Below are 17,083 nucleotides of genomic sequence, written 5' to 3' on the forward strand. Positions count from 1 at the left end.
CCCACCCCCACCACCCCTTCCTGGGAGTGGATCACTTTTCCCGAAACCCAGGCTCAGGGGGTTCTGACCAAGATCCTAGTGCCACAAAATACACGCAAAGATGCGGGAATGTGACGCGGACCCGGCACCCTCCTCTGGACAGGGACATTGCTGCACTCGGCATTCTGGGAGTTGTAGTTCATTGCAAACACGAACAATAACATTCATTCTCCTCTTGTTCCAGAGTGTTAAAATGTCCAATTGAAACTTTCTGGAGGCACCAGGGCATTAGTTGCCGAGCCAACTCCTCATAATGCAGATTTAATCTCAGACTGATTATGGCAATGTCTTAAATGTAATCTCACTTGATCTAATTTATCAAACCTTTCACCATACCTGAGAGTTAACAACCTTTGTGTCACCTTTTCACTGAATGAATTAAGTTCTTAGCTCCAAACTTCCTTCCTAAACCTCTATCTCTCTCCAACAACACCAATAACTAAAATAGGCAGCCCAGTGGCACAATAGGTGGCACAGTGGTTGGCACTATGTGGAGTTTACACATTCTCCCCATGTCTGCATGGATTTCCTCCGGGTGCTCTAACAGTACAAAGATGTGCAGGTTAGGTGGATTGGCCATGCTAAATTGCCGCTTAGGTGAGTGATGCGACCATCAATTCACACAAGACGATTAGTAGAAGTGAACAGTGGTTTTAATAAGCTAGATCTGTGCCTGCCTGCGACTGCTCTGTACTGACTGTCGCCTACAGGCTGCAGGTTTATATACCACCCCCGGGGGGCGGAGCCGCAGGCAGAGCCCATAGGGGCATCAACATAGTACAGTACAATACAGTGGTGAATTGCAGTAGCAATACATTCACCACAGTGGGATTCTGGGGCTAGGGTGGCAAAGAAGGCCTAGATAGGCTGTTCTTTCAGAGGGTCGGTGCAGACTCGATGGGTCGAATGGCCCCCTGTACTTTAGGGATTCTGTGGATCTTCTATTAAAAATAGGAGGCGGCATTGTGGCACAGTGGTTAGCACTGCTGCATCACAGCCCTCACAGCGCCAGGGACCCGGGTTCAATTCTGACCTTGGGTTTGCACTTTCTCCCCATGTCTGCATGGGTTTCTTCCAGACACTCTGTTTTCCTCCCACGGTCCAAAGATGTGCAGGTGGATTGGGCATGCTAAATTGCCGCTTATAATAATAGTCTTTATTGTCACAAGTAGGCTTACATTAACACTGTAATGAAGTTACTGTGAAAAGCCCCTAGTCGACACATTCTGGCGCCAGTTCGGGTACATTGAGGGAGAATTCAGAATGTTCAATTCACCTAACAGCATGTCGTTCGGGACTTGTGGGAGGAAAACAGAACACCCTGAGGAAACCCACGCAGACGTGGAGAGAATGTGCAGACTCCTCAGTGCAAACAGTGTCCAAACTCTGCAGGTTAGGTCGGTTTGTGGGGATAAGGCAGGGGAGAGGGCATAAGTGGGGGTTCTTTCAGAGGACCGGTGCAGATTTGATGGGCCGAATGGTCTTCTTCTTTACTGTAGGAATTCTATGGTTCTATTCTATGATAAAATAAATGCTGGAAATACTGAACTGCATTTGTGGCAGCACGGTAGCACAGTGGTTAGCATTGTGGCTACATAGCGCCAGGGTCCCAGGTTCGATTCCCCGCTGGGTCACTGTCTGTGCGGAGTCTGCACATTCTCCCTGTGTCTTCGTGGGTTTTCTCCGGGTGCTCCAGATTTCTCCCACAGTCCAAAGACGTGCAGGTTAGGTGGATTGGACATGCTAAATTGTCCTTAGTGTCCAAAAAGGTTAGGAGGGGTTATTGGGTTATGGGGATAGAGTGGAAGTGAGGGCTTAAGTGGGTCGGTGCAGAATTGATGGGTCAAATAGCCTCCTTCTGCATGGTATGCTCCATGTCTAAAGAGTTAAGGTTTCAGACCCATGACCTTCAGGACAATACCAGCTACTTCCAATTAGAAAGCACCTTGAATGTACTAACATGTCCCAAGGTGCTTCACAGGAATGCTATCAATCACATTTTGGCTCCATATACACAGTAGGGCAGATGATCAAAAATAGGTTCAGCACCTTATGAGAAGAAAGCAAGACAAAGAGGTTCATGGAGGGAATGCCAAGGCCTAAAGTCAAGGCAGATGAAGGCACTGCTTCCAATGGCAGAGTGATTACAATCAGGAATGCGCCAAAGGAGGGTGTTGAGGCTCCAGAGAGATAGGGAAGGGTATGGTCACAAAGGGATTTGAAACAAATCCCACCGAAGAAGAGCAGGGAAGTTCTCCCTGGCCAATACATATCCCTCACTAAAACAGATATCCGGGCAGGTGTGAGACCATCATATGTGCAAATTGGCTGTCATCCATTTCTTCCATTACAGTATTGACCACAATTCAAAAGTAGCCAATTGGCTGTAAAGTAATTTGAATTGTTTTGAAGTTGTGAAAGGCACTCTATATACAATTCATTCTTTGTTTTTCTTTTTGCTTCAATCTTTTATTTATTTATTTCTAGTACCATTTACCCATAGAAATAACTCTTTGGGAGAAATGCCTTAAATTTGTCCTGAAATGAAGTCAGTGGACAGTCAGAACACTATACAAGATAACAGCTAATGCTAATTAAACCATCAAGGTTGAATAGAAACTTATGTATCAATGCATTTTCTTTAAGAAAAGCAATGCATGCCAGAGATGGAGCAACTGTGCTAACCACTGTGCTACCGTGCTGCCCATTCCCATACCGGCCTCCTTGAACAGGCGCCAGAATGTGGTGACTAGGGGCTTTTCACAGTAACTTCATTGAAGCCTACTTGTGACAATAAGCGATTATTATTATTATTATAGGCACAAAAGTGAAAATTGGTTTTTGGCTTCACCTTCAGTTTAACATATAATCATACAGTAATTAATTTAAAACAGTAAATATTTCATGTATACCTACATTCATACATTTGTGCATATATAACATACATCCATACCATACAAACATAACATGTTGCACTCTGCCATTATAGCACTGAACTGCAGTTAAAATAAATACAAAGTTAAATTTGGATTGTGTTATTAAGTAAGCTTATGGCACTGGGAACAAAAGACCTCTTGAACAAATTTTCCTAGCAATAGGCATGCTAAAGCGCCGGTCCAAAGGGAGCCTTTCAAATTGATGATAGAAAGAGTGAGAGTGACTTCCGGGTGCGGCGATGACCAGCTGAGTCGCACGTTTCGGCAGCTCCCTGTGAAACGGACTTTTGGGCTCTTGATAGGAGCCCCAACGGCAATTTTGACGGCTAAAAACACTGTGCGGTAAACCAGAAGGGAATCCCCCCTGGATACGGATGGAAAAAGGAGGAGAGAGTGGCCAGATTGCAGTGGATCCTTTAGAACAGCGGCAAGGAAGGCAAGCAAAAACCAAGATGGCGTCGGAAGGTGGCAGTTTAACATGGGGCCCTGAACAACAAGAGTTCTTGAAATGCTGTGTGGAAGAGATCAAAAAGGAAATGAAGAAAGAGCTGTTGGCCCCGATACTACAGGCGATCGAAGGGCTAAAGGAGGAACAAAAGACCCAGGAGCGGGAGCTTCGGGTCGTGAAGGCAAAGGCAGCCGAGAATGAGGACGATATACAGGGCCTGGTGCTGAAGACGGAGACGCAGGAGGCACATCAGAAACGATGTGTGGAAAGGTTGGAGGCACTGGAAAACAACGCAAGGAGGAACAACCTGAGGATTCTTGGTCTTCCTGAAGGTGTGGAGGGAGCGGACGTCGGGGCATATGTGAGCACGATGCTGCACTCGTTAATGGGAGCGGAGGCCCCGGCGGGTCCGTTGGAGGTGGAGGGAGCATACCGAGTGATGGCGCGAGGACCGAGAGCAGGAGAAATTCCCAGAGCCATAGTGGTGAGATTCCTCCGTTTTAAGAATAGAGAAATGGTCCTCAGATGGGCGAAGAAAACTCGGAGCAGTAAATGGGAGAACGCGGTGATCCGCGTTTATCAAGACTGGAGTGCGGAGGTGGCGAGAAGGAGGGCGAGCTTTAATCGGGCCAAGGCGGTGCTTCATAAAAAGAAGATAAAATTTGGAATGCTGCAACCGGCAAGACTGTGGGTCACATATCGAGGGAGGCACCACTACTTTGAGACGGCGGATGAAGCGTGGACTTTTATTGTGGAAGAAAAACTGGAATGGGCGGGTTATTAAAAAGAACGTTCGAACAAAGTGGTGGGGCGAATGTGGGGGGCAAAGAGGGGTTTTATGTACTAATCCTGTGATGTGGTAACTTTTCTCTCTCCCACAGGTGGTGATGGGGGGAGGAGGGGAGGTGGAGGAGATGGGGCGTTGGCCATTGGGGGCGGGGCCAAGGGAGAAGCGCGGGCTTGGTTCCCGCGCTATGATAATCATGGCGGGAATAGAGAAGCAGGAAGGAGGGGGCGTCGCACGGTGCGAGCCGAGGTCACGGGGGGAAGCCGAGGTCAGCCAGAGTTTGCTGACTTCTGGGAGCAACATGGGGGGAGTAATTACGCTAGCGGGGGATCTAGCGGGGGGGGTGGGAGGGGGGAATTACTGGGTTGCTGCTGCTGGGTAAAGGGGGGAGCTGGTATGGGAGAGGATGGGCGGGGGGGCACCGCCTGGGGGAGATACAGCTGCGTGGGAACCGGGTGAGGAGCTGGAAAAAGGGGATGGCTAATCGACAAGGGGGGGTAGGAAGCCCCCCAACTCGGCTGATCACGTGGAACGTGAGAGGGCTGAACGGGCCGATAAAGAGGGCACGGGTACTCGCACACCTTAAGAAACTTAAGGCAGATGTGGTTATGTTACAGGAAACGCACCTGAAACTGATAGACCAGGTTAGGCTACGCAAAGGATGGGTGGGGCAGGTGTTCCATTCGGGGCTAGATGCGAAAAACAGGGGGGTGGCTATATTAGTGGGGAAGCGGGTAATGTTCGAGGCAAAGACTATAGTGGCGGATAACGGGGGCAGATACGTGATGGTGAGTGGCAAACTACAGGGGGAGACGGTGGTTTTGGTAAACGTATATGCCCCGAACTGGGATGATGCCAATTTTATGAGGCGGATGCTAGGACGCATTCCGGACCTAGAGATGGGAAAGCTGATAATGGGGGGAGATTTTAATACGGTGTTGGAACCAGGGTTGGATAGGTCGAAGTCCAGGACTGGAAGGAGGCCGGCAGCAGCCAAGGTACTTAAAGATTTTATGGAGCAGATGGGAGGTGTAGACCCGTGGAGATTTAGCAGACCTAGGAGTAAGGAGTTCTCGTTTTTCTCCTATGTCCATAAAGTCTACTCGCGAATAGACTTTTTTGTGCTGGGTAGGGCATTGATCCCGAAGGTGAGGGGAACGGAATATACGGCTATAGCCATTTCGGATCACGCTCCACACTGGGTGGACTTGGAGATAGGGGAGGAAACAGGAGGGCGCCCACCCTGGAGAATGGACATGGGACTAATGGCAGATGAGGGGGTGTGTCTAAGGGTGAGGGGGTGCATTGAAAAGTACTTGGAACTCAATGATAATGGGGAGGTCCAGGTGGGAGTGGTCTGGGAGGCGTTGAAGGTGGTGGTTAGAGGGGAGCTGATATCAATAAGGGCACATAAAGGGAAGCAGGAGAGTAAGGAACGGGAGCGGTTGCTGCAAGAACTTTTGAGGGTGGACAGACAATATGCGGAAGCACCGGAGGAGGGACTGTACAGGGAAAGGCAAAGGCTACATGTAGAATTTGACTTGCTGACTACAGGCACTGCAGAGGCACAATGGAGGAAGGCACAGGGTGTACAGTACGAATATGGGGAGAAGGCGAGCAGGTTGCTGGCACACCAATTGAGGAAAAGGGGAGCAGCGAGGGAAATAGGGGGAGTGAGGGATGAGGAAGGAGAGATGGAGCGGGGAGCGGAGAGAGTGAATGGAGTGTTCAAGACATTTTATAAAAAATTATATGAAGCTCAACCCCCGGATGGGAGGGAGAAAATGATGGGCTTCTTGGATCGGCTGGAATTTCCCAAGGTGGAAGAGCAGGAAAGGGTGGGACTGGGAGCACAGATCGAGGTAGAAGAAGTGGTGAAAGGAATTAGGAGCATGCAGGCGGGAAAGGCCCCGGGACCGGATGGATTCCCAGTCGAATTCTATAGAAAATATGTGGACTTGCTCGCCCCGGTACTGACGAGGACCTTTAATGAGGCAAAGGAAAGGGGACAACTGCCCCCGACTATGTCTGAAGCAACGATATCGCTTCTCTTAAAGAAGGAAAAGGACCCGCTACAATGCGGGTCCTATAGACCTATTTCCCTCCTAAATGTAGATGCCAAGGTCCTGGCCAAGGTAATGGCAATGAGAATAGAGGAATGTGTCCCGGGGGTGGTCCACGAGGACCAAACTGGGTTTGTGAAGGGGAGACAGCTGAACACGAATATACGGAGGTTGTTAGGGGTAATGATGATGGCCCCACCAGAGGGAGAAACGGAGATAGTAGTGGCGATGGATGCCGAGAAAGCATTTGATAGAGTGGAGTGGGATTATTTGTGGGAGGCGTTGAGGAGATTTGGTTTTGGAGAGGGGTATGTTAGATGGGTGCAGCTGTTGTATAGGGCCCCAGTGGCGAGCGTGGTCACGAATGGACGGGGATCTGCATATTTTCGGCTCCATAGAGGGACAAGGCAGGGATGCCCTCTGTCCCCATTATTGTTTGCACTGGCGATTGAGCCCCTGGCGATAGCGTTGAGGGGTTCCAAGAAGTGGAGGGGAGTACTTAGGGGAGGAGAAGAGCACCGGGTATCTTTGTATGCGGACGATTTGCTACTATACGTGGCGGACTCGGCGGAGGGGATGCCAGAAATAATGCGGATACTTGGGGAGTTTGGGGATTTTTCAGGGTATAAATTGAACATGGGGAAAAGTGAGTTGTTTGTGGTGCATCCAGGGGAGCAGAGTAGAGAAATAGAGGACCTACCGTTGAGGAGGGTAACAAGGGACTTTCGTTACCTGGGGATTGGGGCACATTGCATAGGTTAAATTTAACGCGGTTGGTGGAACAGATGGAGGAGGATTTCAAGAGATGGGATATGGTATCCCTGTCAATGGCATGGAGGGTGCAGGCAGTTAAGATGGTGGTCCTCCCGAGATTCCTCTTTGTGTTTCAGTGCCTCCCGGTGGTGATCACGAAGGCTTTTTTTAAAAGGATTGAAAAGAGCATCATGGGTTTTGTGTGGGCCGGGAAGACCCCGAGAGTGAGGAAGGGATTCTTACAGCGTAGCAGGGATAGGGGGGGGCTGGCACTACCGAGCCTAAGTGAGTATTATTGGGCCGCTAATATTTCAATGGTGAGTAAGTGGATGGGAGAGGAGGAGGGAGCGGCGTGGAAGAGATTAGAGAGGGCGTCCTGTAGGGGGACTAGCCTACAGGCTATGGTGACAGCCCCATTGCCGTTCTCACCGAGGAACTACACCACAAGCCCGGTGGTGGTGGCTACACTGAAGATTTGGGGACAGTGGAGACGGCATAGGGGAAAGACTGGAGCCTTGGGGGGGTCCCCGATAAGAAACAACCATAGGTTTGCCCCGGGGGGAATGGATGGGGGATATGGAATGTGGCAAAGAGCAGGAATAACGCAACTGAAAGATCTGTTTGTGGATGGGAAGTTCGCGAGTCTGGGAGCGCTGACCGAGAAATATGGGTTGCCCCAAGGGAATGCATTCAGGTATATGCAACTGAGGGCTTTTGCGAGGCAACAGGTGAGGGAATTCCCGCAGCTCCCGACACAAGAGGTGCAGGACAGAGTGATCTCAAAGACATGGGTGGGGGATGGTAAGGTGTCAGATATATATAGGGAAATGAGGGACGAAGGGGAGACTATGGTAGATGAACTAAAAGGGAAATGGGAAGAAGAGCTGGGGGAGGAGATCGAGGAGGGGCTGTGGGCAGCTGCCCTAAGCAGGGTAAACTCGTCGTCCTCGTGTGCCAGGCTAAGCCTGATTCAGTTTAAGGTATTACACAGGGCACATATGACTGGAGCACGGCTCAGTAAATTTTTTGGGGTGGAGGATAGGTGTGCGAGGTGCTCGAGAAGCCCAGCGAATCATACCCATATGTTTTGGTCATGCCCGGCACTACAGGGGTTTTGGATGGGGGTGACAAAGGTGCTTTCAAAAGTAGTAGGAGTCCGGGTCGAACCAAGCTGGGGGTTGGCTATATTTGGGGTTGCACAAGAGCCGGGAGTGCAGGAGGCGAGAGAGGCCGATGTTTTGGCCTTTGCGTCCCTAGTAGCCCGGCGCAGGATATTGCTAATGTGGAAAGAAGCCAAGCCCCCGGGGGTGGAGACCAGGATAAATGACATGGCGGGGTTTATAAAGCTAGAGCGGATTAAGTTCGTCCTAAGGGGGTCGGCTCAAGGGTTCACCAGGCGGTGGCAACCGTTCGTCGAATACCTCGCAGAAAGATAGACGGAATGGGAAAAAGAAGGCAGCAGCAGCGGCCCAGGATCGGGGGGGGGCGGGGGGGGGGGGGGGGGGGGGGGTGGGGGGGTGGGAGGCGGGGGGGGGGGGGGAGCGGAGGAACCAGAAGGACTCTCAGGGTTGTTAATATATACTGTATAGTATGTATAGGTCGTTGCTACAGATAATTATATATTGGACTGTTAAATTATATTTTTGGAGAGTGTTACTTGTGACAAGGCAGTTGTCAATTAGGGCTAGTTTTCATTTTTGTTATTTATTATTTATTCTTTTTTTTTGTTTATAAAATAGGTCATTGTTATTTGTGTTGTTATAATATTGTGTAAAGGATGCACAATGTACTGTATTGGTTGACCAAACATTTTCAATAAAATATTTTATTAAAAAAAAATTTAAAAAAAAGAAAGAGTGAGAGGGATCATCAATGATGACCTGAGCTTTCTTCTGAACTATAATAATAATATCAGCTTATTGTAACAAGTAGGCTTCAATGAAATTACTGTGAAAAGCCCCTAGTCACCACATTCCGGCACCTGTTCAGGGAGGCCGATACAGGAATTGAACCCACGCTGCTGGCCTTGTTTTGTATTACAAGCCAGCTGTTTAGTCCACTGTGCTATCAGCCCCAACTGTGTTGTTAAATAAATTATTGAGCTGTGTCTGCTATCTACCAGTGATTTTACCTGCAATGTTGACAATTTTGGCCAGCTTACATTTGCATTTCAGTCAGGTAATCATACCAAGAACAAAGAACAAAGAAAAGTACAGCACAGGAAAAGACCCTTCGGCCTTCCAAGCCTGTGCGGATCATGATTCCTAACTAAAAAATAAAACCTTGCGCCCTTACTTGGTCCGTATCCCTCTATTTCCTCCCTTTCACGTATCCATCCAGATGCCACTTAAATGTTGCTAATGTGCCTGCTTCCATCACATCCTCTGGCAGCACGTTCCAGGCACCTACCACTGTGAAAAACTTACCCCGTGCATCTCCCTTAAACTTTCCCCCTCTCACCTTGAACTGTGCCCCCTTGTAATTGATACTTCCACCCTTGAAAAAAGCCACTGACTGTCCACCCTGTCTGTGCCTCTCAAAATTTTGTAGACCTCTATCAGGTCTCGCCTCAGTCTCTGTCTTTCCAGTGAAAACAATCCTAGTTTATTCAACCTCTCCTCACAGCCAACACCCTTGAGACCAGGCAACATCCTGGTGAACCTCCTTTGCACTCTCTCCAAAGCTTCCAGGTCCTTCTGATAATGTGTTGACCAGAAATGCATGCAATACTCCAAAAAGCAACCTAACAAAGGTTTTGTATTGCTGCAACATGATTTTCCAACTCTTGTACTCAATGCTCCGGCTGGTGAATGCAAGCATGCCATAGGCCTTCTTAATCACCTTGGCCACCTGTGTTGCCACTTTTAGGGAACTGTGGGCTTGCACGCCCAGATCCCTCTGTATGTTAATGTTCCTAAGGGTTCTGCCATTTACAGTATAATTCATACCTAGATTTGATCCTCCAAAATGCATTACATCGTATTTGTCAGGATTAAACTCCATCTGCCATTTCTGTGCACAGGTCTCCAATCTATGTATATCCTGTTGTATGCTCTGACAATCCTCGGCACTATCAACAATTCCGCCAATCTTTGTGTCATCCACAAACTTACTAATCAGACCACCCACATTTTCCTCCAGATCATTTATATATATTACACACAACTGAGGTCCCAGCACTGATCCCTGTGGAACACCACTAGCTCCATATCTCCATTCAGAAAAAACACCCTTCCACCGCTACTCTGTCTTTTATAACCAAGCCAGTTCTGTATCCATCTAGCCAGCCCACACCGAATCCCATTTGATTTTAGTTTTTGTACCAGTCTGCCATGTGGGACCCTGTCAAATGCCTTACTAAAGGCCATATAAACTACATCCACAGCCCTTCTGTCATCAATTTTCTTTGTCACCTCTTCAAAGAACTCAATCAAGTTGATGAGATATGACCTTCCCCATACAAAACCATGCTGCCTGTTACTAACTAGTCAATTTTCCTCCAAATGTGCATATATCCTGTCCCTCAGTATCGTTTCAAAAGCTTCCCCACCACTGATGTCAGGCTCATCGGCCTATAGTTTGTTGGATTGTCCCTGCTTCCTTTCTTAAACAAGGGAATAACATTGGCTATTCTCCAGTCTTCTGGAACCTTGCCTGTGGTCAAAGAGGATGTGAAGATATCTGTTAAGGCCCCAGCTATTTCTCCCCCTGCTTCCCACAATAATCTGCGATAGATCCCATCCGGCGCCGGGGACTTGTCTACCTTAATGTAATTTAGGATACTCAACACTTCTTCCTTTGATCATAGAATCTACAGTGCAGAAGGAGGCTATTTGGCCCATCGAGTCTGCACCGGCTCTTGGAAAGAGCACCCTACTTAAGACCACGCCTCCACCCTGTCCCCGTTACACAGTAACCACACCTAACCTTTTTTGGACACTTAAGGGCAATTTATCATGGCCAATCCACCTAACCTGCACATCTATGGACTGTGGGAGGAAACCTGAGCATCCGGCGAAAACCCATGCACACACGGAGAGAATGTGCAGATTCCGCACAGACAGTGACCCAAGCCGAGAATCAAACCTGGTACCCTGGTGCTGTGAAGCAACTGTGCTGATTACTGTGCTACATTCTCAAGAGAGTTCACATACCTATTCCTGACCTCAACATACATCATGTCTTTTCCCTGGTGAATACCGATACAAAGTACTCATTAAGGATTTCACCCACTTCCTGTGGTTCTACGCATAACTTTCCTCCATTGTCCTTAAGTGGGCCTACTCTTTCTCTTGCTACCCTCTTGCTCCTAACATGTGCATAAAAAGCCTTGGGATTCTCCTTGACCATGTTTGCTAAAGGCATTTCATGGCCCCTTTTAGCCCTCCTAATTCCACGTTTAAGTTCCTTCCTACTTTCACTGTCCTCCTCAAGGGCTTCGTCAGTTATTAAATGCCTAGACCTAGCGTATGCTTCTTTTTTTCCTTTTGACTAAGCTTACAATTTCTCTTGTCATCCATGGTTCCCGAATCCTGCCATTTCTATCCTTCATTTTTGCGGGGTCATACCTGTCCTGCACTTCAATCAACTGGCCTTTAAAAGCCTCCCACATGTCAGACGTGGATTTGCCCTCAAATAGCCACTCCCAATCCACATTCCCCAGTTCCTGACTAATTTGAATGTAATGGACCCTTGCCCAATTAAGCACCCCTATCCATGGGCCACTCTTGTCTTTATCCATGACTACTTGAAATCTTATGGAATTATGGTTGCTAAGCCCAAAATTCTCCCCCACTGAAACATCAATCACCTGGCCTGGCTCATTCCCCAATACCAAATCTAATATGACCTGATCCCTGGTTGGATTATCAACATACTGTATCAAAAAGCCCTCCTGGACATATCTAATGAATTGCTCTCCATCCGAGCCCCTGGCTGTAAGGGGTTCCCAGTAAATATGGGGGGAGTTTAAATCGCCCATCACAACTACCCTGCTTTTTTCACACCTTTTCAGTATCAGACCGCACAACTGCCCCTCTGTCTCCTGTGGGCTGCTGGGAGGTCTATAGTACACTCCCAACATTGTGATTTCACCCTTCTTATTCCTGAGCACCACCCTTTTCACAGTAACTTCATACTTGTGACAATAAGATTATTATTATTATAAAGCCTCACTACAAGATCCCTCCAATGTGTCTTCCCTCAACACTGTTGTGATCTGCTTCTAAATAAGCATTGCAACTCCCCCACCTCTTTTGCTTCCCCTTCTATTCCGTCTAAAAAAACCCAAAATATCATGTTGAATATTAAAATATTCTCTACCCGACTTTTGTACACCTTCTCGAAAACATTTTGACTCACTCCAAACCCTTTCCGTTTTCTCATTAAAAACAGACGCTGACTAGCCTTCTTAAAGATACAGTCAGTATTCTCAGTATTCTCTGTGAAGCTTAGCTTCTGGTCTATATATATATTCCCAGATACTTGAAACACTCTACAACCTTTGCCGGTCGATCATACCGGTGAATATCCACCTCCAACAGAGTAAAATTATAAAAGTCAAGATTGAATTTAGATACCAACTGGACACCAGACAAAGACATGAATTAATATGTCACTTGATGTACAAGTCTCCAGGGAGCGGTCTCGGTGGGCAGAGTATCGAACTGGTGAGTATTACCTCGGGGATTCACGGCCCAGTCTCCAGGGAACGGTCTAGGTGGGCGGAGGGGTATCAAACTCGGTGAGTATTACCTCGGGGATTCACGGCCCAGTCTCCAGGGAACGGTCTGGGTGGGCGGAGGGGTATCAAACTCGGTATTACCTCGGGGATTCACGGCCCAGTCTCCAGGGAACGGTCTGGGCGGGCGGAAGGATATCAAACTCGGTGAGTATTACCTCGGGGATTCACGGCCCAGTCTCCAGGGAATGGTCTGGGTGGGCGGAGCGGTCTCGGTGGGCAGAGAGGTATCAAACTCGGTAAGTGTTACCTTGAGGATTCACAGCCCAGTCTCCAGGGAGCGGTCTAGGTGGGCAGAGCGGTCTCGGTGGGCAGAGAAGTCTGGGTGGGCGGAGAGATCTGGGTGGGTGGGCGGAGAGGTCTGGGTGGTTGGCGGAGGGATCTGGGTGGGTGGGCAGAGAGGTCTGGGTGGGTGGGCGAGCGGAGGGGACTGGGTGGGTGAGCGGAGGGGGCTGGGTGGGCGAGCGGAGGGGACTGGGTGGGCGAGCGGAGGGGGCTGGGTGGGTGAGCGGAGGGGACTGCGTGGGCGAGCGGAGGGGACCAGGTGGGCGAGCGGAGGGGACCGGGTGGGCGAGCGGAAGGGGCTGGGTGGGCGAGCGGAGGGGACTGGGTGGGCGAGCGGAGGGGACCGGGTGGGCGAGCAGAGGGGACAGGGTGGGCGAGCGGAGGGGATGGGGTGGGCGAGCGGAAGGGGCAGGGTGGGCGAGCGGAGGGGACCGGGTGGACGAGCGGAGGGGACAGGGTGGGCGAGCGGAGGGGACGGGGTGGGCGAGCGGAGGGGACGGGGTGGGCGAGCGGAGGGGACCGGGTGGGCGAGCGGAGGGGACGGGGTGGGCGAGCGGAAGGGGCAGGGTGGGCGAGCGGAGGGGACCGGGTGGACGAGCGGAGGGGACGGGGTGGGCGAGCGGAGGGGACGGGGTGGGCGAGCGGAGGGGACGGGGTGGGCGAGCGGAGGGGACGGGGTGGGCGAGCGGAAGGGACCGGGTGGGCGAGCGGAGGGGACCGGGTGGGCGAGCGGAGGGGACCGGGTGGGCGAGCGGAGGGGACCGGGTGGGCGAGCGGAGGGGACCGGGTGGGCGGGCGGAGGGGACCGGGAGGGCGGGCGCAGGGGACTGGGCGGGCGAGCGGAAGGGGCTGGGCGGGCGAGCGGAGTGGACTGGGTGGGCGAGCGGAGGGGACTGGGCGGGCGAGCGGAAGGGGCTGGGCGGGCGAGCGGAGGGGACTGGGTGGGCGAGCGGAGGGGACGGGGTGGGCGAGCGGAGGGGACGGGGTGGGCGAGCGGAGGGGACGGGGTGGGCGAGCGGAAGGGACCGGGTGGGCGAGCGGAGGGGACCGGGTGGGCGAGCGGAGGGGACCGGGTGGGCGAGCGGAGGGGACCGGGTGGGCGAGCGGAGGGGACCGGGTGGGCGGGCGGAGGGGACCGGGAGGGCGGGCGCAGGGGACTGGGCGGGCGAGCGGAAGGGGCTGGGCGGGCGAGCGGAGTGGACTGGGTGGGCGAGCGGAGGGGACTGGGCGGGCGAGCGGAAGGGGCTGGGCGGGCGAGCGGAGGGGACTGGGTGGGCGGGCGGAGGGGACCGGGTGGGCGAGCGGAGGGGACGGGGTGGGCGAGCGGAGGGGACCGAGTGGGCGAGCGGAGGGGACCGGGTTGGCGAGCCGAGGGGACCGGGTGGGCGAGCGGAGGGGACCGGGTGGGCGAGCGGAGGGGACCGGGTGGGCGAGCGGAGGGGACCGGATGGGCGGGCGGAGGGGACTGGGCGGGCGAGCTGAAGGGGCTGGGTGGGTGAGCGGAGGGGACCGGGTGGGCGAGCGGAGGGGACCGGGTGGGCGAGCGGAGGGGACAGGATGGGCGGGCGGAGGGGACTGGGCGGGCGAGCTGAAGGGGCTGGGTGGGTGAGCGGAGGGGACTGGGTGGGCGAGCGGATGGGACTGGGCGGGCGAGCGGAAGGGGCAGGGTGGGCGAGCGGAGGGGACTGGGTCGGCGGGCGGAGGGGACTGGGTGGGCGAGCGGAGGTGACTGGGTGGGCGGATGGAGGGGTATTGAACTCCTTGAACGGAGGGAGGGGTCTGGGTCAGCGGAGGGAAGGGTATTGAACTCGGTAGGCGGAGGGAGGGGTCTGGGTGAGCGGATGGAGGGGTATTGAACTCCGTGAGCGGAGGGAGGGGTATTGAACTCGGTGAACGGAGGGAGGGGTCTGGGTGAGCGGAGGGAAGGGTATTGAACTCGGTGGGCGGAGGGAGGGGTATTGAACTCGGTGAACGGAGGGAGGGGTCTGGGTGAGCGGAGGGAAGGGTATTGAACTCGGTGGGCGGAGGGAGTGGTCTGGGCGGGGGGAGGGTATTGAACTTGGTGAGTGGAGGGAGGGGTATTGAACTCGGTAGGCGGAGGGAGGGTGCTGGGTGAGCAGAGGAAGGGGTATTGAACTCGGTGAGCGGAGGGAGGGGTATTGAACTCAGTAGGTGGAGGGAAGGGTATGGGTGAGCGGAGGGGGCTCGGTAGGCGGAGGGAGGGATATTGAACTTGGTGAGCGGAGGGAGGGGTCTGGGCAGAGGAAGGGATTTTGAACTTGGTAGGCAGAGGGAGGGGTCTGGGTGAGCGGAGGGAGGGGTATTGAACTCAGTAGGCGGAGGGAGGGGTATTGAACTCAGTAGGCGGAGGGAGGGATATTGAACTCAGTGAGTGTTACCTCCGGGATTTCACTAAAGCTGAAAAAAACTGAAACAGTGATGTCACAGTAAAGCTATGACCTAATTGGATGATAGGGAACCTGCACTAAATTTGAAAAGAAACATTAAAAAACTAAATTAATGAACAAAGTCGAGATGTTGGGCGGGCAACATTGTAGCTGCACAATGTGGGAGCGGGCAGATCGCATTGTGAGCTGCAGTGACCACATTTGCAGCAAGTGTTGCTTGAGGAATTTCAGAGTTGATAAACAGGAGTCTGACCTTCGGACACTGCAGGACATCTGGGAGTGGGAGAGTTACCTGGACATTTCAGGAGGCAGGAACACCCCATAGATTAAGTACCTCCAATTCGGACAGCAGGGTGTTGCTGCGAGTGAGGCAGGTAGAGGGATAGTTGTAGGGGATTCTATAGTTAAGGGCACTGATAGCATCCTTTGCAAGTATGACCAATAGCCCAGCATTGTACATTGCCTGGTGAGGGACATCTCTGACTGGCTTGAAAGGATTTTGGAGTGGGAGGGGGAGGGTCCAGTTGTTGTGGTCCACGTTGGGACAATTAACATGGGCAAGACTAGAAAAATGGATCTGTTTGAGGAATATCAAGAACTATAATAATAATCTTTATTGTCACAACTAGGCTTACATTAACACTGCAATTAAGTTACTGTGAAAATCCCCTAGTCGCCACATTCCGCTGCCTGTTCGGGTACACAGAGAGAGAATTCAGAATGTCCAATTCACCTAACAAGCATGTTTTTCGGGACTTGTAGGAGGAAACCGGAGCATCCGGAGGAAACCCACGCAGACACGGGCGAACGTGCAGACTCCGCACAGACAGTGACCCAAGCCGGGAATTGAACCTGGGACTCTGGTGCTGTGAAGCAATAGTGCTAACCACTGTGCTACCGTGCTGCCCCAGAAACAAAAACAGAAACTAGGAACAAAATTAAAGAACAGGTCCTCAAGCGTGATAACCTCTGGATTACTACCCGAGCCACATGCAAATTAGCATAGGGATGAGAAAATTAGGGAAGTAAACATGTGGCTAAAGGAATGGTCTGGGAAAGAGGAATTTTGACATCAGTATTTAAACAGAAGGGATCTGTATCGTTGGGATGGTCTCCACCTGAACTGATCTGGGACCAGTGGTCTAGCGGAAAGAATAAATAGGGTGCTCACAAGGACTTTAGACTAGCAAATGGGGGGTGCGGGGGGGAAGAGAGAGAGAGAGAGGCCTCGGGGAACTCAATGCAGTTCCAAAGACAAGTAGCAGGGCAGAGAGTAAAGAGTCAGAAACGTAAGTTTAGGAACTGCAGCTAATGGTAAAACTACAAGAAGTATAATGGTTAATGGTCAGAAATCAGGAGTGTGATGGAATACTCTCCACTTGTATGGATGAATGCAGCTTAAACCAATTTAAGAAGCTTGACATCATGCAGGATAAAGCAGCCCGCTTGATTAGCACCCCATCCGTCACCTTCACCGTTCACTTCACCACTGACGCACAGTGGCAACAGTGTGTACCATCTACAAGATGCACTGCAGCAACTCACCAAGGCTGTTTCAGCAGCACCTTCCAAACCGCAACCTCTACCACCTCGAAGGGCAAGAGCGGCAGGTGCATGGAAACAC

This window comes from Scyliorhinus torazame, chromosome 3, assembly GCF_047496885.1.
Source record: "Scyliorhinus torazame isolate Kashiwa2021f chromosome 3, sScyTor2.1, whole genome shotgun sequence".
In the NCBI taxonomy this organism is placed as follows: Eukaryota; Metazoa; Chordata; class Chondrichthyes; order Carcharhiniformes; family Scyliorhinidae; genus Scyliorhinus; species Scyliorhinus torazame.